This window comes from Colius striatus, unplaced genomic scaffold (assembly GCF_028858725.1).
Source record: "Colius striatus isolate bColStr4 unplaced genomic scaffold, bColStr4.1.hap1 scaffold_35, whole genome shotgun sequence".
Lineage (NCBI taxonomy): Eukaryota > Metazoa > Chordata > Aves > Coliiformes > Coliidae > Colius > Colius striatus.
This window is the reverse complement of record NW_026908519.1, coordinates 1,719,380-1,743,746: the sequence shown is the minus strand read 5'-3', so window position 1 is coordinate 1,743,746 and position 24,367 is coordinate 1,719,380.

Sequence of the window (24,367 nt, the reverse complement as noted above, 5' to 3'; positions counted from 1 at the left end):
GTGGGAGCGGCCGATTCCATTGAAGGGCACCCCGTAAGGCGTTGAGAACTCTTGGTTGGTATTAAAGCCATCTGAGTCCAAACCTGCCGAGCAGCTTCTTTAGCAGTGATGTCTGCTAGTTCATTCCCTCGATATATCTTTCCTTCTTCTTTACGATGTCCCCTGATGTGCATTACTGCTGCCTTTTCTGGTTTATGTACCGCATCCAACAGGGCGAGAACTTCCAATCTGGTTCCATTTTCCACAAAGCTGGATCCATCGGTAAAGAGATCCCAGTCTGAATCTTCTAACGGTGTGTCCTTTAGGTCTGCTCGGCTCGCATACACCTGTTCAGTTGTTTCTACACAATCATGAACCAGCTCCCCTTCTTCCTGTTTGCTGCGAAGAAATTCTGCTGGGTTGATATGGTTAGTTATCTTAAGTTCCACATCATCTTGTTCTCTTAATATAGCTTGATATTGTAACATTCTGCTGGATGATAACCAGTGACCCCCCTTTTGTTCCAGGACAGCCAAGACCATATGGGGCACAAAGACCTCCATTTTCCTTCCCAAAGTCAGTTTTCGGGCTTCCTGTATGAGGATCACTGTGGCCCGTAACTGCCCTCAAGCATGACGGCCAACCAGCACTAACATTGTCCAGTTGTTTTGAAAAATATCCCACTGGGCGTTTCCATGACCCTATTTTCTGGGTCAACACTCCCAGAGCCAGATTCTGCCTTTCATTTACATAAAGCTGAAAATCCTTATTTAAGTCCGGCAACCCTAAGGCAGGTGCTTCTTTCAGAGCTTGTTTTAGCTCCTGAAAGGCTCTTTTCCTTTGTGGACTCCATTCCAATTGGGGCTCCTTCAAAGCCTCATACAAGGGTTTGGCTAACAATCCGAAATTTAGAATCCACAGTCTACACCAACCAACCATTCCTAAAAATGATCTCAGTTCCTGATGATTCCTTGGAAGGGGTATGGCACATATTGCCTCAATTCTGTTTGTGCCCAATCGTCTCTGACCTTGCATTAATTCACATCCCAAATAAAGAACACTCTCTTTGAGGAGCTGGGCCTTTTCCTTAGATACTCGATATCCTGCTTGTCCCAGCATATTCAGTAAGGCAATTGTAAGCTTGAGGCAAACTTCCTTTTCCTCAGTTGCCAACAGAATATCATCCACATACTGCAAAATCACATAAGAGAATGGAGATTCTCTTGCCTGTTCGGTCTTCCATTCCTCCAACTCTTTGGCTAATTGATTTCCGAAAATAGTGGGGCTGTTTTTGACACCCTGCGGAAGCCGTGTCCATGTCAGTTGTTTCTTCCGTCCCAAATTTGGATCTTCCCATTCAAATGCAAAATACTTCCTACTGGGTAATGCCAGCGGGATGCAGAAGAAGGCATCTTTCAAATCAATTACTGTAAACCATTTAGACCTTTCCGACACAGATGTTAACAGAGTATAAGGGTTAGCAACCACTGGGTGAATGTCCTTTACAATTTCATTTATGGCCCTTAAATCTTGCACTAGCCTATATTTACCATTAGGCTTACTTACAGGAAAAATAGGAGTGTTAGACTCAGATTCACACTCCTGTAAAATTCCCTGAATCACAAATTGGTTTATCAGTGGAGCCACTCCTTTCCTAGCCTCCAACTTAATTGGATATTGTCTAACCCTAACCGGCTGGGCTCCTTCCTTCAGTTCTACAACAACAGGCTGGGCAGCTTTTGACTTTCCTGGGGTCCCTGTTTCCCATACCCAGGGTACAACTGCCTGATCTATTTCTTCTGGAATGGGAATAGGTTCTATTTCCTTTATTACAAAAATTTTCCCAATTTCTTCATTTGGAATCTCCAATTTTACTCTCCCATTTTCAAATATTATTTTCACGTTTAACAAAGACAATAAATCCCTTCCAAACAGGGTCTTGGGACAATTGGGCATATAAAAAAATTGATGATCCAATTCCTTTCCCCCAAATTTCAAATTTAGAGGCTGCAAAAATGGTCTTTCTTCCAGCTGACCCATAGCCCCTACCACCTGTACGGTGGTATCACTTATTGGTCCCAGTCTTTTGTTGAGAACTGAGTAAGTAGCTCCTGTATCAACTGTGAATTCCTGTTCTTTACCATTTATTTCTAACCTTACCCTTGCTCTAGTCAGCTCTGATTTTGGTAATTCCCCAAAACCAGGGCTTGGGCGACATCTGCCTCAGGCATAGGATAACTACCCATTGTCCCGGCGCCACCCCCCATTCCATTTTTCACAGGACATTCATTTTTCCAATGTCCTATCTGTCGACAAAAAGCACACTGATTAAAACCTAACTTTCCTTGATTAATGTTTCCCATTCGAAATCCCCCTCTTCCCTGACCATAACCACCTCTTCCTTGGGCAGAGCCTCCCCTACCAGGACCTCGGCCCCTTTGTCCTCCAAGTTGTTGAATTACAGCCAATATACCTGCTTGTTGCCGCTTAGCTGATTCTTTTTCCCCTACTATTATAAACCTTCCATGCAACTTCTAACATTTTATCCAAGTTCCTGGTGTCCTCATCTTCATCCTCTTCTTCCTCCTCATTATCATCATCCTCACTATCCTGTTCCATCTGAGGTGGAACATAGGGTGGAGCAGAGGGACCCTGTCCACTATGAGCAACTAATAACGATAAATCTTCCTCTGGACCAGAGGAGGCAGCTAAACACTTAACACACATAGATCTCTTCTTACATTCACTACACCCTAATTCCTTTGTTTCCAAAACTAAAATACCACATTCCTTCTACCAATCCAGTTTTCGCCCTAAATAATAAAACAAATCCAAATACGGGATCTCATCCCATTTCTCATTGTCCCATAAATACTGCATCAAAGGCGATACAATACCCGGATCGACCGTACCGTTTAGGGGCCACGCAGGTCCCCCTTCTGACTCATATAAAGGCCACCAATGATTACAATAGTTTATCGTTTTACCCTTATTCAAATCCTGATGAAATCCAGCACTCCTCCATCTTCCCAGCAAACATCCTAATGGGGCGTTTCCTGGGATTTTACTATTAGACTGAACTAACGGCTTAAAAGTTTTAAGCGGCATCATTTCAAGTATTCACGAAACAAAATAACAGCAGACAAAATAACAGCAAACACAAACACTGTAACGATACAAACAAAAACCACAAAACCAATACCCAGTACCAAACCAACTTGCCACTTCTCGACGCCGCGAGGGACAAGTGCCGGACCTGCGCAGCTTTCGCCGCGTCTTACAGCCGGCGCCTGGGCATCCACCAAGACGTCTTAGCCCAACTCAGCGAGGATCGCCGCCTCGTCTTATGAGCAGGCACCCATACCAGAAAATAAAGCACCTATGGGCTTACCTTATAGCAGTCGTCCGCCAGGTGTGGCAGTCGGGCACAAACCGATGACTCCCCGAGAAACTCTTGGTGCCGGCGTGGAGTAAATCAGCACGCGAACCGCCCCAGCCACCTTCGGAGTCCTGCCGCGGTCGCCAGAAAACTGCTGCCCGTTCCCGAAGGAAAACACAAAACAACCGAGGTCGTTTCATGCGGTGCTTTATTGAGGGCCCTAGGGACCTGAGGACTAGTGTCCAAAGTCAGAGCCCCCACTAACAGAAAATTTCACAGAGTTTATATACTTTCCACAAATGATTACTTCATCAGGTCCCCGTGATGTTTACCAGTTTTCTTAGACATTAGGATTATGTTGTGCTCTTTCATGTAGTTACTTGAGACAACGCTTATCTGAATCCACAACCAGAAATTTCCATAGATAACAAACAGGTAAACATTCGAGATAACAATTTCTTTGAGAAAAACAAGATTCAGCGTTCAGTATTCTTCACTAATCTCTTTGCTTTGTTTAAGCAAGAATGCACAAGCTCAGCATGCCCCACTAGTTCCCTAGACTGCTAGGTTACATCAACATCCCACACTGCTCACTAGGCCTCGATACAGACCTTAGCCTAACTATTTCTAACTTTCCATATACAGTAATGCTAACACCGGCACCTCTCCCGGCGCTGCTCTCGGCACCTCTCCCGGCACCTCTCCCGGCGCTGCTCTCGGCACCTCTCCCGGCACTACTGTCGGTCCCTCTGCCAGTTCACTCTCTGCCCCAGGGACAGGCTAAGTGGGGGGGGGGGGGGGAGGCGGGGGCTCTTTAGGCCGGCACTCTTGTTCCTCGGGAGGGGCTGATGGCTCATATGGTTCTCGTACCCCGTCCGTGCCTCCAGGGTCATTTTCTACACGCGGGGTGGGGAGCATTACTTTTGAGACGGTAGGAGCCAGCGGGGTGGATTGGAACCAGTCACGCTCATCGTTTTTGTTCTTACTCTGTGCTGCTCATGCGTGCTCAGCAGCCTTCTTTTCTGCCTGATGTTGCAACAACTCATTGTGCACTATCCGCCAAAACTTCCCTAACTTTTCAGCTATCTCATCGTCCTCCAGGGTAGCTTCCCACAGCAAATCCCCAAATCTACGCCATTCGCTCAATTCATGCACTGTCTGTGGATTCTGAAACACTCCCTTAGCATACCCATAAGCTAACAACCCTGGTAGGTCTTTTTGCAGATCTATACCCTTTATCTGCCGCTTCTGCAAGAATGCAGTAAATAAATCATATGCCGCTTGCCTTTCCACACCTATTTGTCAGCGCGCTGTTGCAGCCCTTCAAGGTCCAGCGGCACGTATCGGCCGGGCTCGGCTATACGGTCACCCAGGGCACGGCGTGTTCCCAATTTTCACGCTTATTGCTGTCCTTGCTGCATAGGACCCGAACCCCTTCGTCGCTCTGCCGTGGCGCCCAGTCGGTATATCACGTCCTTCGCGTATCACGTCGGGGTCACCATTTGCTGAAGACGACGGGAGACAATCCCACCCTGTAGTGCAACAAGTCTCAACGTTGTTTGCAAAGATACAACTCTTTTATAGATACAATAATCAGGCTCATACATATTGCAAAAGCTAAGCTCATCATTGGTTCCCAGTTAGATGCAAACCTCGCCCTTGTTTCAACATACTCCAGATACGTGTGGCTGCTTAACCCAAACTAAGCTCCTGCTTTCTCATCCTGTTATCATACAGCTCTCTTGCTCTCACGGCCTTGAGCAGGAGTCCACTATCTTATCGCTTAATGCTTACTGCCTAACCAGCTGTATTCTATCATGTCCTCTTTTCTCTAGCCAAGTCTCCACAAAACTCCCCACATAGGTGGGATCTGCCTTCCTGCTTTCTTGTAGCTCCCATACGCAGTGCTGTAACTTAACAGACACATGTATTTTTTCAATGGGAGATGAGGAGACAAAGAGTGTGGTATTGAAGATAGCTCCCACAGGAAAGCAGCTGCAAATGTGACACCGTGCTGGCTGATAGACTGCATGGGGACCTTCTTACTACTGTAGCTGGGATCTGCCTTCCTGCTTTCTTGTAGCTCCCATACTCAGTGCTATAACTTAACCGACAACATGTATTTTTTCAATGGGAGCTGAGCAGTCCAAAGGAGTGGGACTGAAGATAGCTCCCACAGGAAAGCAGCTGCAAATGGGACACAGTGCTGGCTGATAGTTACAATGGGACCTACGTACAACTGTAGCTGGGGTCTGCCTTCCTGCTTTCTAGTAGCTCTCATACGCAGTGGTATAACTTCTACCGACAACATGTATTTTTTCAATGGGAGTTGAGGTTAATTATGGACGGATAAAGTTGTGATGGACTGGCTTGCACCTCCTCGTCCACATCCATAGCAAGCTTGAGCAAGGGGAAAACCGAAACAGCAGATTGTAACAGAAACAAGGTCAAAGCAAGAAGATAGGACAGGATATTAAACCAAGCGTTGTTAGAGGACTGAATATAGCATTCAATTTAGCATTGTATGATTGACTGTACTTGACTAATAAATGGTAACGTATGTAACTAACAATACTATAAAGGTAACTAAACGTAAGGTAAGCATAACCATAGTGTGAGAGAAAACTAACTGAAGGCCGAACAGATGGGGTGATATTTTAGACACAATAAGGCTGATGTTTTATGCACAATAAGGATGGTGTTTAAACACAGTGAGGTTGGTGTTTAAGTTCTTACCAAAATGAAACTTTGAGGCCTTATGCATAGTGCGTGATGCTTAGTATTAACTATTTGCCATGAATTGTGGCACGTACAAAGCATTTGGAAAAGGTATAGAAGTGATGATGATGTGACAATAAATTGGAGCTGATGCACATCAGATTGGCGTTTGGTCACTCCCGTTTCACGCAACAAAGAAGAACCCCTGCACAAAGAAAAAGAAACCCTGCAGAACAGGCTGCCCAGAGGGCTTGTGGAGTCTCCTTCCTTGGAGGATTTCAGCACAAGCCTGGACACGTTCTTGTGCGACCTGATCTAGGTGAACTGAATTCTGAGGGAGGGGGTTGCTCTAGATGATCTCTAATGGTCCCTTCCAACCCCTACCACTCTAGGATTCTATGATGTCACACAGTCTAGATGCAGTACCCAGATGTGCTGTGATGTCACGGAGCACTGTTGCAGCATCCAGAGATGTGATGTTATAGAGAACTGTTGCCATGCCCACGTCTGCTGTGATGTCACAGAGTCTCATTTCAGTGCCCAGATATTGTGTTTAATCTCAGAGCACTGTGTGTCCAGTGTCCAGACATCCTGTGATGTCACAGAGCACTATTGCAGTGCCCAGATGTGCTGTCATATCACACAGCGCTGCTGCAAAGCCCAGATGTGCTGTTGCGTTACATAGTCCTATTGCAGTGCACACGTCTTATGATGTCACAGAGTACTGTTGCCTTTCCCAGATGTGCTGTGATGTCACAGAGCACTGTTGCACTGCCTAGTACTAGGACGTCGCAGAACCCCACGGCAGTGTCTGGATGTGATGTGATGTCAAACACTCTTGTTGCAGTGCCCAGATTTTCTGTGATGTCCTACAGCCCCGTTCCAGTGCCTAGATATGCTATGATGTCACGCAGCAGTGTAGCACTGCCCAGATGTGCTGTGATGCGACGCACACCGCACATCCTCTGCAATGCCCACATGTACTGCTGTGCCACACAGTCCTGTTGTAGTGCCTAGATGTTCTCTGATTTCACACACCCCCTTGTCATGCCCAGATGTGCTGTGATGTCACACGGCCCTGTTGCAGGGCCCAGATGTGCTATGATGTCACAGAGCACTGTTGCAGTGCCCAGATGTGCTGTGATCTCACAGGCACTGTAGCAATGTCCTCTTGTGATAGGATGTTTCAGAGCACTGTTGCAGTGCCCACGTCTGCTGTGATGACAGAGTCTCGTTTCAGTGCCCAGATACTATGTGAAGTCTCAGAGCAGTGTGTGTCCAGTGCCCAGACGTCCTGTGATGTCACAGAGCACTATTGGAGTGCCCAGATGTGCTGTAAGGTCACACAGTCCTGCTGCAAAGCCCAGATGTGCTGTTGTGTTACACAGTCCTGTTGCACTGTGCACATGTTCTGTGATGACACAGAGCACTGCTGCCTTTCCCAGATGTGCTGTGATGTCACAGAGCACCGTGCCAGTGCCTAGTGATGCTGTTATATATCACAGCAGTGATTGAGTGCTCAGATGTCTTGTAATGTCACAGAGCACTGTAGCAGTGTGCACTTGAGATATGATGTTATAGAGCACTGTTGCAGTGCCCAGATGTGCTGTGATGTCAGAGAGTCCTGTTTCAGTGCCCAGATATGATGTGAAGCCTTAGAGCACTGCTACAGTGCCCAGACGTCCTGTGATGTCACACAGCACTGTTGCTGTGCCCAAAGGTGATGTGACGTCACAGAATACTGCTGCAGTGTCCGGATGTGATGTGATGTCACAGAGCCCCATTCCAGTGCCTAGATAAGCAATGATGTCACAGAGCAGTGTAGTGGTGCCCAGATGTGCTGTGATGCAATACACACAGCACAACCTCTGCAATGCCCACATCTCCTGCAGTGTCACACAGCCATGTTGCAGTACCTAGTTGTGCTGTGATGTCACAGAGCACTGTTGCAGTGACAACATCTGCTGTGATGCCACAGAAACCCATTTCAGTGCCCAGATATGATGTGAAGTCTTAGAGCATTGCTACAGTGCCCACAAGTGCTGTCATGTCACACAGTGCCGCTGTAAAGCCCAGATGGGCTGTTGTATTACACACTCCTGTTGCAGTGCACACCTGTGCTGTGATGTCACAGAGCACTGTTGCAGTGTTCAGTTGTGCTGTGATGTCAAACGTCCACGGAAGAGGAAGACGGGGCACTGGAACAGGTTGCCCACAGGGCTTGTGGAGTCTCCTTCCTTGGAGGACTTCAGCATAAGCCTGGACACGTTCCTGTGCGACCTGATCTAGGTGAACTTGATTCTGGAGGAGGGGGTTGGTCTAGATGATCTCTAATGGTCCGTTCCAACCCCTACCATTCTAGGATTCTATGATGTCACACAGCCTGGATGCACTACCCACATGTGCAGTGATGTCACAGAGCACTGTTAGAGTGTCCAGAGGTGATGTGATGTTATAGAGCACTTTTGCCATGCCCACGTCTGCTGTGATGTCACAGAGTCTCTCTGCAATTGCCACATGTGCGGCAATGTCACTAAACCCCATTGCAGTGCCCACGTGTGCCGTGATGTCCCCATGTAGTCTATCAGCCAGCACTGTGTCACATTTGCAGCTGCTTTCCTGAGGGAACTATCTCCATTCCCACTCACTGGGACTCCTCAGCTCCCATTGAAATAACAGATGTTGTCGGTTAAGCTCTACCACTGCGTATGGGAGCTACAAGAAAGCAGGAAGGCAGACTCTACCTATAGTGGTAAGTAGGTCCCATTGTAGTCTATCATCTTGCACTGTGTCACATTTGCAGCTGCTTTCCTGTGGGACTTATCTCCAATCCCATGCACTTGGGCTGCTCAGTTCCCATTGAAAACACACAGGCTGCCAGTAGAAGTTATGCCACTGCGTGTGGACACTACAAGAAAGCAGGTACACAGACCCCAACTACAGTGGTAAGTAGGTGTGGTAGTTTGAGCCTGGCTGGATGCCAGGTGCCCACCACACCACTCTGTCCCCCACCTCCTCAGCAAGCCAGGGAAGGGGAGAAAAATAAGATGGGAGTCTCATGGGTTGAGATAAAAGCAGTTTAATAAAGAAGCAGCAAAGCCGCGCGCGGGAAGCAAAGCAGAAGCAGATAAAGCTGTTCCTCTCCACTTCCCATCAGCAGCGATGTCCGGCCACCTCCCGAGAAGCAGGGCTGCGGTACGCGTAGCGGTTGCTTTGGGAAGGCCAGAAATGCATCTCGCCTCCCCTTCCTGCTCCTCTCCCGCAGGTTATATTACTGAGCTGACGTCATAGGGTATGGAATATCTCCTTGGTCAGCCTGGGTCAGCTGTCCTGGCCATAGTCCCTCCCAAGATCATGCCCACCCACAGTTATTGGTGAAGGTGGGGGAAGGAATGCTGGAGGGACAGCCCTGATGCTGTGCGAGCGGTAGTCATAATATTGATATCAACAGTAAGCACAGCACTGCAGGAGCTGCTGTGGAAAGTCACTACCATCCCTGACCCACTAGAGACAGTCACAGGAATGCAGACATATTACAAACACTATTGTTTCTGTGTTCAAACGAAACACACAGTCAGTAATATCAATCATGAAAACATCTCCTTAATTGTAGCATTCTTTTTTCATAAAGTGTATGCTCAAAAGACCTTGTAAACTCTTACAAGGGCTCCAAGTTTGCTGCATGTCCAATATGTTCATGTGGCTGCACAGCTTCTGAAGTTGTGTTCTATGTTCTGCATTGTCAGTTCCCAGACCTGTAGGCAAAACCTCAGATTGAATGTCGTATTTGTTAACTGACATCTTCAAGTCTGGAAGCCTGGTAACCCGGACCTTGGATGACAAAACACACCAAGTTGAAACCACAACTCATCAGTAGTCTCTCTCTAACTCTAAGCTACTCTAAGTGAAGCTTTAAACATGTACCCATTTATTGATACCTGTAAGTAATTGGTTTTCTCCCAATGTCCCAACAGGCACGTTCCCATGTTTAATTCTTCTCCAGATATTGCCATCTTTTTCATCATAATAGTGTCGTACGGAACTCGTAGTTAACTCCATGGAACACAACCAAGAGAGCAACCAAGTAAACAATCTGAGCCCTGATTACACAAGTTACAGCTGAAATACACACCACACAGAATAACTTCCTAGACCAAAATAGAAGAAGAAAACTGCTGGGGGGACACAGTTAGAAAAACTCTAAACAAGAACAAAAGCATGGCAATCAGAAAAAGGCTGAGACATGTCATATAGAAAAGGAAGCTGCTAAAGAGAATTACTTCCAGTAATTCCCCGTTTCCACTGTATTTTTCATCTGAAATGGACTGAATGCTCAGATGGAATACAGCATCACACATTCCAAAACACTAACTAACTGTACTCTTGGACAGGACCAAGCAGCCACAAGAGGCACGTCACGATCCTGAGAGGGAGGTGTGGCCTTTCTGATGAACTTGTCCAGACAATTAAAAAATAACCAACTCTTTAAGCAAAACTCACCTCTAAGTGAATCTCCTACCAACAAGGTTTTGGGAGAATAGGAGAATGCTGAGAGGAAACACTCATTGCACGGAGGGCTGTTACCTTCTAGTCAGTCTTACCCAGAAGAATATTTGCCAGTGCCTTTATTACAGGCCAGGGAACTGGCACAACAATACAAACGTGGCACTGACTGTAATATTTTCATTTCAGGAAAACCTGAAGAGTTGACTCTGAGAAAACCAATAATTAAAACAATTTCATCCCATGCCTGAGATTATTGCCATGAGAAGTTATCTCAGTTTACCACAGAATGGCTGTGGCTGGAATGGCCCTCTGGAGATAATTTCATCCAAACTTCCTGCTCAAGCAGGGACACCTAGAATCATGTGCCCAGGACCACATCCTGGTTGCTTCTGCTTATTTCCAAGGACAGAGACTCTACAGTCTCTGAGAAACCTGTTCCAGGGGTCAGATGCCACCACAGTAAATTATCCAACAGTGTTACCTGAATACCGTGTGGAATCAAATTGAACTTGGAACGGACAGAAGCAAAGAAAAGAACAGGTGTTCTTGTTAAAGGAGTTTAGATACAAATATTTTGTAATGCTGCAATTCTATACCTCCCATTGGGTCAATCCCAGTTGTGTTTCCCAAGGTCAGTACTACTTTTGCTTTGTGTAGTTCTCCTTTAACTGTTTGATGAATAGAATTAGTTACCTAAGGAAAAACAATGTTCTCTTTTAACTAGATCAAGAGTTAGTCCCAGATTTGTTAGAGAAAAGGACGTGATAGCTGACTACAGTATTCCTAATCTGCCTTACAGATGCTTCACTTAATTCATTTTGACATTTGAATAGAAAATCTAACACTTACAGATGTGGTAGTTTCACTGTAATCTGTGTTGGAGCTTTGTCATGTCTTTTCAAGAACAGAACCAGATACAGAAGGTCTAGAAAGACAATTTTAAAAGATGCAGAAACACGTTTGTGATTATCTGAATCTATGAAAGGCCAGTGTTTTTACAGTTGGTTGCAACTGACTTCTTTCTCTGCTTGTCTCATTTTCTAATGGCAAAAAGAACAACCAAAAGACAGTTGTAGTTACATAAAGATATGCAAATGAAACGAGTGAACAAGGACAGAGGATATTTATAGTGATTCCAGTCTGTTTTAAACAAGACAACTCACAGAAAACATTCAAGTTACCTCTGTGTAGAGAAATCCCTCTAAACTCAAATCAAACAGTAAGGTATCACTGATCAATGCTACAAGTTATTTCAACAGTATCTAATGCTTTTCAGCATATCAACAAATGACCCTGCAACTCACCCTTTGTCTTATCAAGTACAAAATGCTTTAGAATATTCCTGCATCTGCTGATTTGATTGCTCTTTGTAAAGTCTGATACATAGGCAGTGTTTGTTAGGATACCATTTGTTCCACTTGTTGGATTCCAACTGATACAGTAGTTCAATATATCCAGGTAAAGACAAATGATGCACTGCATGAATGATTGCTGCCAACACACACGGTTCCCACTTGTTTCAGGATCTATTGATACCTTCTGCTGGAGCAGCACTGTCCTCAAATCAAGTGCAGGATTAACAACTTTCATTGGAAGAGAGACAAGATTTAATGATGTTTGGGTCTCCTGATAATCTGCTGAACTCACTGCATTCTCTTCAGCTTGCTCAAAATGAGCAAAGCTGCTTAAGACGAGATCATCATTAACGCATACCTAAAAAACCCAAGTCTTTGACTGACCAGAATCAACAAGCAAGTCACCATCACATACTGCTTTAGAATTTACTTGAAGCTGGAGACAACAGGAAGACATATGCAGTATGTACAAATGCTTTCTGAAGAGTACTCATTCCAGGGCAGGAAAGTTGGTCATATCTTCCTCTATGTTCTCCAAACAGGTCTTACTTACCAGTTTCATGCTTTTGCCTAAAATTCTGTGCTCAGTTTTCTATGAGCTTTCAACATTTTTAGAAAAACTATCTTAACAGTTTTATGTCCCTTTGATTCAGAGTGCATCCAAACCTGGCAGGAAAAAACAATATTCAACTTAAAAGTTCTTACTGGCTCAGAGAGAAGTGACACTTGCCAACTGTGATTCTGAACAGAGAAGGTATTCAAATTAAGATGTAATCCAAGTTATTGTCTACAGTGAAGACCACAGCTCTAATGTTAAAAGTCTTGGTAAAATACTCCAAATGGCAGCAGGTTTCAAACACAGTTATTTTTGTCTACTAGGCAGCTGCTTAAGTCTGATAGTAGCTGCAGCAGAGATTTAGCAGGAGTTACGCACTTTGGTAAGTGCAACGAGCTTTCTTCCTTTCTCCCAACTGTTTGGGAATTCAGCCTTATGCACATATGAACTTGTATTTATTTTCATAACACCATGCAACTGCCTTCTTGAAATATCTTTAAGTGTATCACAAAGAAAGACAAGAGTACAGTAAATTCACATAGTTGTTCATCTGAAGTACTTGGGGGACTTCATTTGCTTGTCAATACCTTCCAAAGCGCTTCACAAGTTTCCACCTCACAGAATTCATTCCAAAGTTCACAAACAACAGATTTAGAAAATAAATCTTCTAGTAAGTTAATGATTGCACTTCTACTGTATATGGCAAATTACAAAATTCACTTGCAAATAACACTTTTCGGTCTTACATTTGTCACAAAGTTATAACTTCTATAGCAGAGGGCACAAAGAGGTTTGTAGAGAGAAAAATATCTTACCTTTTCCCCTTTTATTGTCACATAAAGGAAAACATCAGATGTGGTATCTTCTACAGCACATACTTTGGCTGTCGTCTGGGTAGTAGCAAAACTGAGTGATGGTGTTTCAATGACACAGCTGCCTGTTCTTTCCTGCTCTTCTCCAGCCCAGTGTTTCCTCACTAACCCAGCATCTGGAAGAGCAAACAATGGGTGTTTTAAAAGTCTCCCTCTCACTGCAGTGGTGACAAGTTTCTGTTGATCTCCTGGGGACTTTACTTTGGGTTTGGTTTGACATTTTGGCCACCTGGACTTGAGAATTCTCCCTCCCTTTTCCACCCCCTTTTCACATTTGTTGCCTGGGATTCTCCCTTTACAGTTCTTGCTGGACATTTATCCAGACTCTTTGCTCTGCACTTGAAACAACCAGCAGATGATTTCTGATGGAACCTGATGCTCTCTGCACTGGCCTGATGCAAAGGCAATTTGCATCAAAACTCCTCCAAAATCCTTTTTTTTCTCTCAGAATTGCACCAAAACCTCATTTTATCCCTCACAACTCCCCCAAACCCCACTTGGTCCTTCAAAACTCACACAAAACCCCTTTTCTCCTCACATCTTCCCCAAAGTCCCTCTTTTCCCCTCAGAATTACTCCAAAACCTCACTTTTTCCATCCAAACTCCACCTAAACCCCACTTTTGCTCTCAGAAATTTAACAAAACCCTGCTTTTTCCCTCAAAACACCACCCAAATCCCACCTTTTTCCTCAGAAATGCCCCAAAACCTCATCTTTTCCCTCAAAGCTCCACCCAAATGCCACTTTTCTTTCTCAGAAATGTACCCAAACCCCACTTTACAGCCTCAAAACTCCTCCAAAATCCTTGTTTTTCTCTCAGAATTGCACCAAAACCTCATTTTATCCCTCACAACTCCCCCAAACCCCACTTTTTCCCCTCAAAACACTTCCAAAACTCCACTTTTTCCCTCAAGATGGCACTTTTTTACCCAGCAGTTCCCAAAAATCCCACTTTCTCCCTCAGAATAGCACCCAAGACCCACTTTTCCTCTGAAAAGGCCTCCAAAACCTCACTTTTCACTCCGAACTCCACCAAAACACCACTGTTTCCCTCAAAACTGCACCAAAACCCCGCTTCTTCCCCCAGAAGTTCCCCAAAACTGCACCTTTCCCCTCAAAACTCCATCAAAACCCCATTTTCCCCCTCAAAACACCACCCACACTCCACTTTTACCCTCAGAATTTCCCCAAAACCCCACCAAAACACTTGTTTTTTCAAAAATCCACACAAACCCCACTTTTTTCCCTTAAAAATTTACCAAAACCCCACTTTTTCCCTCAAAACTCCACCCAAATACCACCTTTTCCCCTCAGAATTGCACCAAAACCTCATTTTATCCCACAACTCCACTGCTTTTGGCCCTCACAAATCTACTCCATCCCCACTTTGCCTCTCAAAACTCTTCCAAACTACACTGTTCCCTGCAAAGCTGCACCAAAACCCACTTTTTCTCCTAAAACTCCAACAAAACCTCCCTTTTGCTCTCAGAAATTGTCCTGGTTTAGGCCCATCAGGGAACAAAGACCACGATTAGCCCCGAGTACCCAAGTGGCTGAGAATTGCTCAAGGGCAGGGAGAGCTTAATTGCTGCTGAAGGTTCAGGACAAAGCAGACCAGGCCACTCGGTTTGGGGAAGAAAACAGAGAAACAATTTAATGCAACGTCAACTAAAACATACCCCCAAAAACCCAAAACATAACCAAAATGAAACAACACAGAGCAATACATCAATGAAGAGTCCAACCAGCCTTTTGAAGAACACCTTCTTGCCACCCCTCCCCTCTTCCCGGGCTCAGAGCCCTGATCCCGGGGTTTTTACCTTGTCCCCCCCTGAACGGTTCGGGGGGGCAGGCAGTGGGGGTTTCAGTCAGTCTGTTCCCGAGAGCTTCTGCCGTTTGTCCCTCCTCAGGACGGGTGAACTCCACATCAGTCCTCCCTGCGAGTCCGTGGGGTAACTCACACGCATGGCAGCCCTGCACGGGCTGCTCCGATGCCCACTGACTCCAAAGGCTGCAGCTCGTCTCTGCCTCTCGTGTGGGGCTGCTCTGCGGCGTGCAGGCTCTCCAGCACGGCCTGGGCCATGGCCCCTCCCCACACAGTCCCTCTCCCGTCCGGGCTCACTCACACGGAGCTGCTGGGAACTCTCGCTCCTGCCATGGATCTCCATAGGCTGCAGGGGCACAGCCGCATTCTCGCCACGGCTTGCAGAGGAGTCTCTGCTCTGTTGCTTCTCCTTCCTTCCTCCTTCTCCGGCTGAAGGGTCCGCGTGGTCGCCTCCATCTCGTGTCACTCTTACACCTCCTGCCTCGCATTCCAAATTCCCGTCCCCTAAATAGCGCTGGCAGAGGCGCCAGATTGGCCCAGCCGGGCCGGAGGTGGGTGTGAACCCAGGAGCCAGGGGGAGAGTCCGCAAACTCTTTCTCGGGTCTTCACTGCAACCCGCTCCCCCTGTTACTAAGCCAAAAGCTGCTCCTTGCTAAACCAGAACACAAATAAACAAAAACTCTACTTTTTCCCTCAGAATTGCTCAAAAACACCGCTTTTCCTCTATAAAATTCCACCCAAATCGCTCAGAATTTCCACAAAACCCCAGTGTTTACACTCGTTGAGGCAAGGGACTGAGGATGGAAAGGACGAGCCCAGTGGTCCGTGAGGGCCGGGGCCGGCGGTGTCGGCGCGGTGTGTGTGGGGGGGCTCCGGAGACACCGACCGGGCGCGGGAAGCGGCTGCGCGGCGGCGGCTGCGGATGGAAGGGGCGGGGGGGGTCTGGCTCACTCCGTGCCGTCCCCGGCGGCGGCGGCGCAGCCGCTGTTACTCTCTCCCGTGTTTTATTTTTCTTCCCTCACATGCCCGATGGTGCCCAGTCTAACACGGGGTCGCGCTCCCCACTCTCCTCTGATCATCCTGCGCTGCACCCCGGCCCGACTCTGCCCGTTCGGCATTCCCCTGCGAGTCGTCCCAGGGGTAACTCGGCGGGTTGGGCTCGAATGGGAAGCAGCTCTCCCGCGGGGGCTCTGCTCCGAAGCCCCTTCGCCTCTCTGACTTTGTAAATACTCTTGTGTAGAGAAGAACCTTTTTCTTTTTTCTCGGTATCATCCGCCTCAGCGCCGCTCCCGGCGCTTCTCCCGGCACCTCTCCCGGCGCCTCTCCCGGCACCTCTCCCGGTGCTGCTCTCGGCACCTCTCCCGGCGCCTCTCCCGGCGCTTCTCCCGGCACCTCTCCCGGCGCTGCTCCCGGCGCTACTCTCGGCACCTCTCCCGGCACTACTGTCGGTGCCTCTGCCAGTTCACTCTCTGCCCCAGGGACAGGCTCACTAAGTGGGGGGGAAGGGGGGGGAGGCGGGGGCTCTTTAGGCCGGCACTCTTGTTCCTCGGGAGGGGCTGATGGCTCATATGGTTCTCGTACCCCGTCCGTGCCTCCAGGGTCATTTTCTACACGCGGGGGGGGGGGGGGGGGGGGGGGGGGAGCATTACTTTTGAGACGGTAGGAGCCAGCGGGGTGGATTGGAACCAGTCACGCTCATCGTTTTTGTTCTTACTCTGTGCTGCTCATGCGTGCTCAGCAGCCTTCTTTTCTGCCTCATGTTGCAACAACTCATTGTGCACTATCCGCCAAAGCTTCCCTAACTTTTCAGCTATCTCATCGTCCTCCAGGGTAGCTTCCCACAGCAAATGCCCAAATCTACGCCATTCGCTCAATTCATGCACTGTCTGTGGATTCTGAAACACTCCCTTAGCATACCCATAAGCTAACAACCCTGGTAGGTCTTTTTGCAGATCTATACCCTTTATCTGCCGCTTCTGCAAGAATGCAGTAAATAAATCATATGCCGCTTGCCTTTCCACACCTATAGCATTCAATTTAGCATTGTATGATTGACTGTACTTGACTAATAAATGGTAACATATGTAACTAACAATAATATAAAGGTAACTAAACGTAAGGTAAGCATAACCATAGTGTGAGAGAAAACTAACTGAAGGCCCAACAGATGGGGTGATATTTTAGACACAATAAGGCTGATGTTTTATGCACAATAAGGATGGTGTTTAAACACAGTGAGGTTGGTGTTTAAGTTGTTACCAAAATGAAACTTTGAGGCCTTATGCATAGTGCGTGATGCTTAGTATTAACTATTTGCCATGAATTGTGGCACGTACAAAGCATTTGAAAAGGTATAGAAGTGATGATGATGTGACAATAAATTGGAGCTGATGCACATCAGATTGGCGTCTGGTCACTCCCGTTTCGCGCAACAAAGAAGAACCCCTGCACAAAGAAAAAGAAACCCTGCAGAACAGGCTGCCCAGAGGGCTTGTGGAGTCTCCTTCCTTGGAGGATTTCAGCACAAGCCTGGACACGTTCTTGTGCGACCTGATCTAGGTGAACTGAATTCTGGGGGAGGGGGTTGCTCTAGATGATCTCTAATGGTCCCTTCCAACCCCTACCACTCTAGGATTCTATGATGTCACACAGTCTAGATGCAGTACCCAGATGTGCTGTGATGTCACGGAGCACTGTTGAGGCATCCAGAGGTGATGTGATGTTATAGAGAACTGTTGCCATGCCCACGTCTGCTGTGATGTCACAGAGTCTCATTTCAGTGCCCAGATATTGTGTGAAATCTCAGAGCACTGTGTGTCCAGTGTCCAGATGTGCTGTGATGTCACAGAGCACTATTGCAGTGCCCAGATGTGCTGTCATATCACACAGCCCTGCTGCAAAGCCCAGATGTGCTGTCGCGTTACATAGTCCTATTGCAGTGCACACATCTTATGATGTCACAGAGCACTGTTGCCTTTCCCAGATGTGCTGTGATGTCACAGAGCACTGTTGCACTGCCTAGTACTAGGACGTCGCAGAACCCCACGGCAGTGTCTGGATGTGATGTGATGTCAAACACTCTTGTTGCAGTGCCCAGATTTTCTGTGATGTCCTATAGCCAGGTTCCAGTGCCTAGATATGCTATGATGTCACGGAGCAGTGTAGCACTGCCCAGATGTGCTGTGATGCGACGCACACCGCACATCCTCTGCAATGCCCACATGTACTGCTGTGCCACACAGTCCTGTTGTAGTGCCTAGATGTTCTCTGATTTCACACACCCCCTTGTCATGCCCAGATGTGCTGTGATGTCACAGAGCACTGTTGCAGGGCCCAGATGTGCTATGATGTCACAGAGCACTGTTGCAGTGCCCAGATGTGCTGTGATGTCACAGAGTACCACTGCAGTTCCCACTTGTGCTGTGATCTCACAGGCACCCTAGCAATGTCCTCTTGTGATAGGATGTTTCAGAGCACTGTTGCAGTGCCCACGTCTGCTGTGATGACAGAGTCTCGTTTCAGTGCCCAGATACTATGTGAAGTCTCAGAGCAGTGTGTGTCCAGTGCCCAGACGTCCTGTGATGTCACAGAGCACTATTGGAGTGCCCAGATGTGCTGTAAGGTCACACAGCCCTGCTGCAAAGCCCAGATGTGCTGTTGTGTTACACAGTCCTGTTGCACTGTGCACATGTTCTGTGATGTCACAGAGCACTGCTGCCTTTCCCAGATGTGCTGTGATGTCACAGAGCACCGTGCCAGGGCCTAGTGATGCTGTTATATATCACAGCAGTGATTGAGTGCTCAGATGTCTTGTAATGTCACAGAGCACTGTAGCAGTGTGCAGTTGAGGTAAGATGTTATGGAGCACTGTTGCAGTGCCCAGATGTGCTGTGATGTCAGAGAGTCCCGTTTCAGTGCCCAGATATGATGTGAAGCCTTAGAGCACTGCTACAGTGCCCAGACGTCCTGTGATGTCACACAGCACTGTTGCTGTGCCCAAAGGTGATGTGACGTCACAGAATACTGCCGCAGTGTCCGGATGTGATGTGATGTCACAGAGCCCCATTCCAGTGCCTAGATAAGCAATGATGTCACAGAGCAGTGTAGTGGTGCCCAGATGTGCTGTGATGCAATACACACAGCACAACCTCTGCAATGCCCACATCTCCTGCAATGTCACACAGCCGTGTTGCAGTACCTAGTTGTGCTGTGATGTCACAGAGCACTGTTGCAGTGACAACGTCTGCTGTGATGCCACAGAAACTCGTTTCAGTGCCCAGATATGATGTGAAGTCTTAGAGCACTGCTACAGTGCCCAAAAGTGCTGTCATGTCACACAGCGCCGCTGCAAAGGCCAGATGGGCTGTTGTATTACACACTCCTGTTGCAGTGCACACCTGTGCTGTGATGTCACAGAGCACTCTTGCAGTGTTCAGTTGTGCTGTGATGTCAAACGTCCGCGGAAGAGGAAGACGGAGCACTGGAACAGGTTGCCCACAGGGCTTGTGGAGTCTCCTTCCTTGGAGGACTTCAGCATAAGCCTGGACACGTTCCTGTGCGACCTGATCTAGGTGAACTTGATTGTGGGGGAGAGGGTTGGTCTAGATGATATCTAATGGTCCGTTCCAACCCCTACCATTCTAGGATTCTATGATGTCACACAGCCTGGATGCAGTACCCAGATGTGCTGTGATGTCACAGAGCACTGTCAGAGTGTCCAGAGGTGATGTGATGTTATAGAGCACTTTTGCCATGCCCACGTCTGCTGTGATGTCACAGAGTCTCTCTGCAATTGCCACATGTGCGGCAATGTCACTGAACCCCATTGCAGTGCCCACGTGTGCTGTGATATCCCCATGCAGTGTATCAGCCAGCACTGTGTCACATTTGCAGCTGCTTTCCTGAGGGAGCTATCTCCATTCCCACTCACTGGGACTCCTCAGCTCCCATTGAAAACATACATGGTATCGGTTAAGCTCTACCACTGCGTATGGGAGCTACAAGAAAGCAGGAAGGCAGACTCCACCTATAGTGGTAAGTAGGTCCCATTGTAGTCTATCATCTTGCACTGTGTCACATTTGCAGCTGCTTTCCTGTGGGACTTATCTCCAATCCCATGCACTTGAGCTGCTCAGTTCCCATTGAAAACATACAGGCTGCCAGTAGAAGTTATGCCACTGCGTGTGGACACTACAAGAAAGCAGGTACACAGACCCCAACTACAGTGGTAAGTAGGTGTGGTAGTTTGAGCCTGGCTGGATGCCAGGTGCCCACCACACCACTCTGTCCCCCACCTCCTCAGCAAGCCAGGGAAGGGGAGAAAATAAGATGGGAGTCTCGTGGGTTGAGATAAAAGCAGTTTAATAAAGAAGCAGCAAAGCCGCGCGCGGGAAGCAAAGCAGAAGCAGATAAAGCTGTTCCTCTCCACTTCCCATCAGCAGCGATGTCCGGCCACCTCCCGAGAAGCAGGGCTGCGGTACGCGTAGCGGTTGCTTTGGGAAGGCCAGAAATGCATCTCGCCTCCCCTTCCTGCTCCTCTCCCCCAGTTTATATTCCTGAGCTGATGTCTTAGGGTATGGAATATCTCCTTGGTCAGCCTGGGTCAGCTGTCCTGGCCATGGCCCGTGCCAAGATCATGCCCACCCACAGTTATTGGTGAAGGTCGGGAAAGGAGTGCTGGAGGGACAGCCCTGATGCTGTGCGAGCGGTAGTCATAATATTGATATCAACAGTAAGCACAGCACTGCAGGAGCTGCTGTGGAAAGTCACTACCGTCCCAGACCCACTACAGACAGTCACAGGAATGCAGACATATTACAAACACTATTGTTTCTGTGTTCAAACGAAACACACAGTCAGTAATATCAATCATGAAAACATCTCCTTAATTGTAGCATTCTTTTTTCATAAAGTGTATGCTCAAAAGACCTTGTCAACTCTTACAAGGGCTCCAAGTTTGCTGCATGTCCAATATGTTCATGTGGCTGCACAGCTTCTGAAGTTGTGTTCTATGTTCTGCATTGTCAGTTCCCAGACCTGTAGGCAAAACCTCAGATTGAATGTCGTATTTGTTAACTGACATCTTCAAGTCTGGAAGCCTGGTAACCCGGACCTTGGATGACAAAACACACCAAGTTGAAACCACAACTCATCAGTAGTCTCTCTCTAACTCTAAGCTACTCTAAGTGAAGCTTTAAACATGTACCCATTTATTGATACCTGTAAGTAATTGTTTTTCTCCCAATGTCCCAACAGGCACGTTCCCATGTTTAATTCTTCTCCAGATATTGCCATCTTTTTCATCATAATAATGTCGTAAGGAACTCGTAGTTAACTCCATGTAACACAACCAAGAGAGCAACCAAGTAAACAATCTGAGCCCTGATTACACAAGTTACAGCTGAAATACACATCACACAGAATAACTTCCTAGACCAAAATATAGAAGAAAACTGCTGGGGTGACACAGTTAGAAAAACTCTAAACAAAAGCATGGCAATCAGAAAAAGGCTGAGATGTGCCATATAGGAAAGGAAGCTGCTAAAGAGAATTACTTCCAGTAATTCCCCGTTTCCACTTTATTTTTCATCTGAAATTGACTGAATGGTCAGATGGAAAACAGCATCACACATTCCAAAACACTAACTAACTGTACTCTTGGACAGGACCAAGCAGCCACAAGAGGCACGTCACGATCCTGAGATGGAGGGGTGGCCTTTCTGATGAACTTGTCCAGACAATTAAAAAATAACCAACTCTTTAAGCAAAACTCATCTCTAAGTGAATCTCCTACCAACAAGGTTTTGGGAGAATAAGAGAATGCTGAGAGGAAACACTCACTGCACGGAGGGCTGTTACCTTCTAGTCAGTCTTACTGAGAAGACTATTTGCCAGTGCCCTTATTACAGGCCAGGGAACTGACAGAACAATACAAACATGGCACTGACTGTAATATTTTCTTTTCAGGAAAACCTGAAGAGTTGACTCTGAGAAAACCAATAATTAAAACAATTTTAATAAGATTATTGCCATGCCTGAGATTATTGCCATGAGAAGTTATCTCAGTTTACCACAGAATGGCTGTGGCTGGAATGGCCCTCTGGAGATAATTTCATCCAAACTCCCTGCTCAAGCAGGGACACCTAGAATCATGTGCCCAGGACCACATGCTGGTTGCTTCTGCTTATTTCCAAGGACAGAGACTCTACAGTCTCTGAGAAACCTGTTCCAGGGGTCAGACGCCACCACAGTAAAATATCCAACAGTATTACCTGAATACCGTGTGGAATCAAATTGAACTTGGAACGCACAGAAGCAAAGAAAAGAACAGGTGCTCTTGGTAAAGGAGTTTAGATACAAATATTTTGTAATGCTGCAATTCTATACCTCCCATTGGGTCAATCCCAGTTGTGTTTCCCAAGGTCAGTACTACTTTCGCTTTGTGTAGTTCTCCTTTAACTGTTTGATGAATAGAATTAGTTACCTAAGGAAAAACAAAGTCACTGCACTTGAGATGAATTCCAACATAACTTTACAATAACTGTAATGAAACAAATCTTCCAAGCTTAAACATGACACGAGTATTAAACAAATAAAACCAGATTTTGTTACTCATTAAGGAAGGAGCTTCCTGAATGGGACAGTACTCAAACACAGTTTCATTTACAGAGGCTACCCTTCCCCCGTTGAATCCCCACAGATGCAAAAGCAGCAATAACGTTTTCTGGAAGAAGATACTGAATTCAGAAGAATTGAAGAAAAAAAATCGCATAAATCTCACTTGATTTTGCAGGAAAACAAACCAAGAAAGCTGACTTCTCAGAATCTGGCCAATAGTAGATATTTCTTGTTAATACTAATGAGGAGTTAAATTTGAAAACTAAGTTTGCAGTCCATTACTGCTTTCTTACAGAAAATAACACACAAAGAGAAATAAAAGAACATACCATTGGAAATCTGATAAATATTACCTTTGGGTTCCACTCCAGTTCATTACCAATGGGTGTCACTCTACAAATTTCCCAGCCTGAGGTGGCAGACACTGAAACTTGGCAGGTGAGTGAAGCACCTGGTAACTTTGGACTTGACAAGTTCTGCCTTCATCTATATAGTTAATTTTGACACTACAGAACATATTTTCCTTCTCTTTTGGGGAAATATCTAGCACCTGAGCCCTTCAGAGTTGGAGAGGAATCAAAGAATTATTATAGTTGTAAAGTTTCTTCACTTCCTTGTGTCTAAAAAAGATTAAACTTTCACAGCACAATGTTCAGTGGTGTGTATGTGGAGCCATTCTGGCTTCCCTTCAGTACAGGCAGCATGGGAGAGCTTTTTAAAGAACAATTTGTACAGCAGAGATTTTTTTGCTAGTTTTCATGGTGGGTTAACTTTAACTTAGCAGTAAAAGTTCTAAACTACTTTGTATTAAAAAGTGCACATGAATAATTTAAACCAAAAAAAAATCCACATTTTTACCTGTGAACAACTGTTTTCTGACACAAACCATGAAATGCCAGCTTCTGCACATTTTTAACAGCAATCTTATTACCAGGTTCCTTAAAATACCCATTAATTCCTTCAGCAAGAATTGTATATTGGTTCTTCTGCTGATCTACTATTTGACCAAAGTAGTTTGTTGCATTTACAACGTGGAGAGGCAGAATCTGAAAGCATAAAATACGTTATAAAGACAACTGATGGTTTCTTAAGTTAATGAGACGTTTTCATGTTGAAGGTGACCTACCTCTTTCCAGCCTAAAGAGATGACAAATACTGCTGTACACATGCATTTCAGAAGATGATGACCTCTTATTACTCCAAAGATTAGGAATAATCCTGAATGAATGAATCCTTATGAATGGTAACTGTCCATAGCCCAGTCCAGACTGGACAGAGGTTTATAGAGCAAGATCTATTAGGTCTTGGTGGTATTCCACTTAAATGAACACTAGTGAACTACAGTATTACCTGTCAAGCTACTAACCACTAAGGCATTTCACATCATCCAAGCTTAATTTTAAGTGTTCTCCAACCTTACAATGAGATTTACAAGAACTGACTGGGGAAGCGTGACGCCTTCCCTCTTTTTGCACGGAAAATGCTTGACATAAGCTATCAAGAACACCAATTCACAAAATGCTGGCTGCATTTCATCCAAAGGCTCATGCTAGGCACAAGT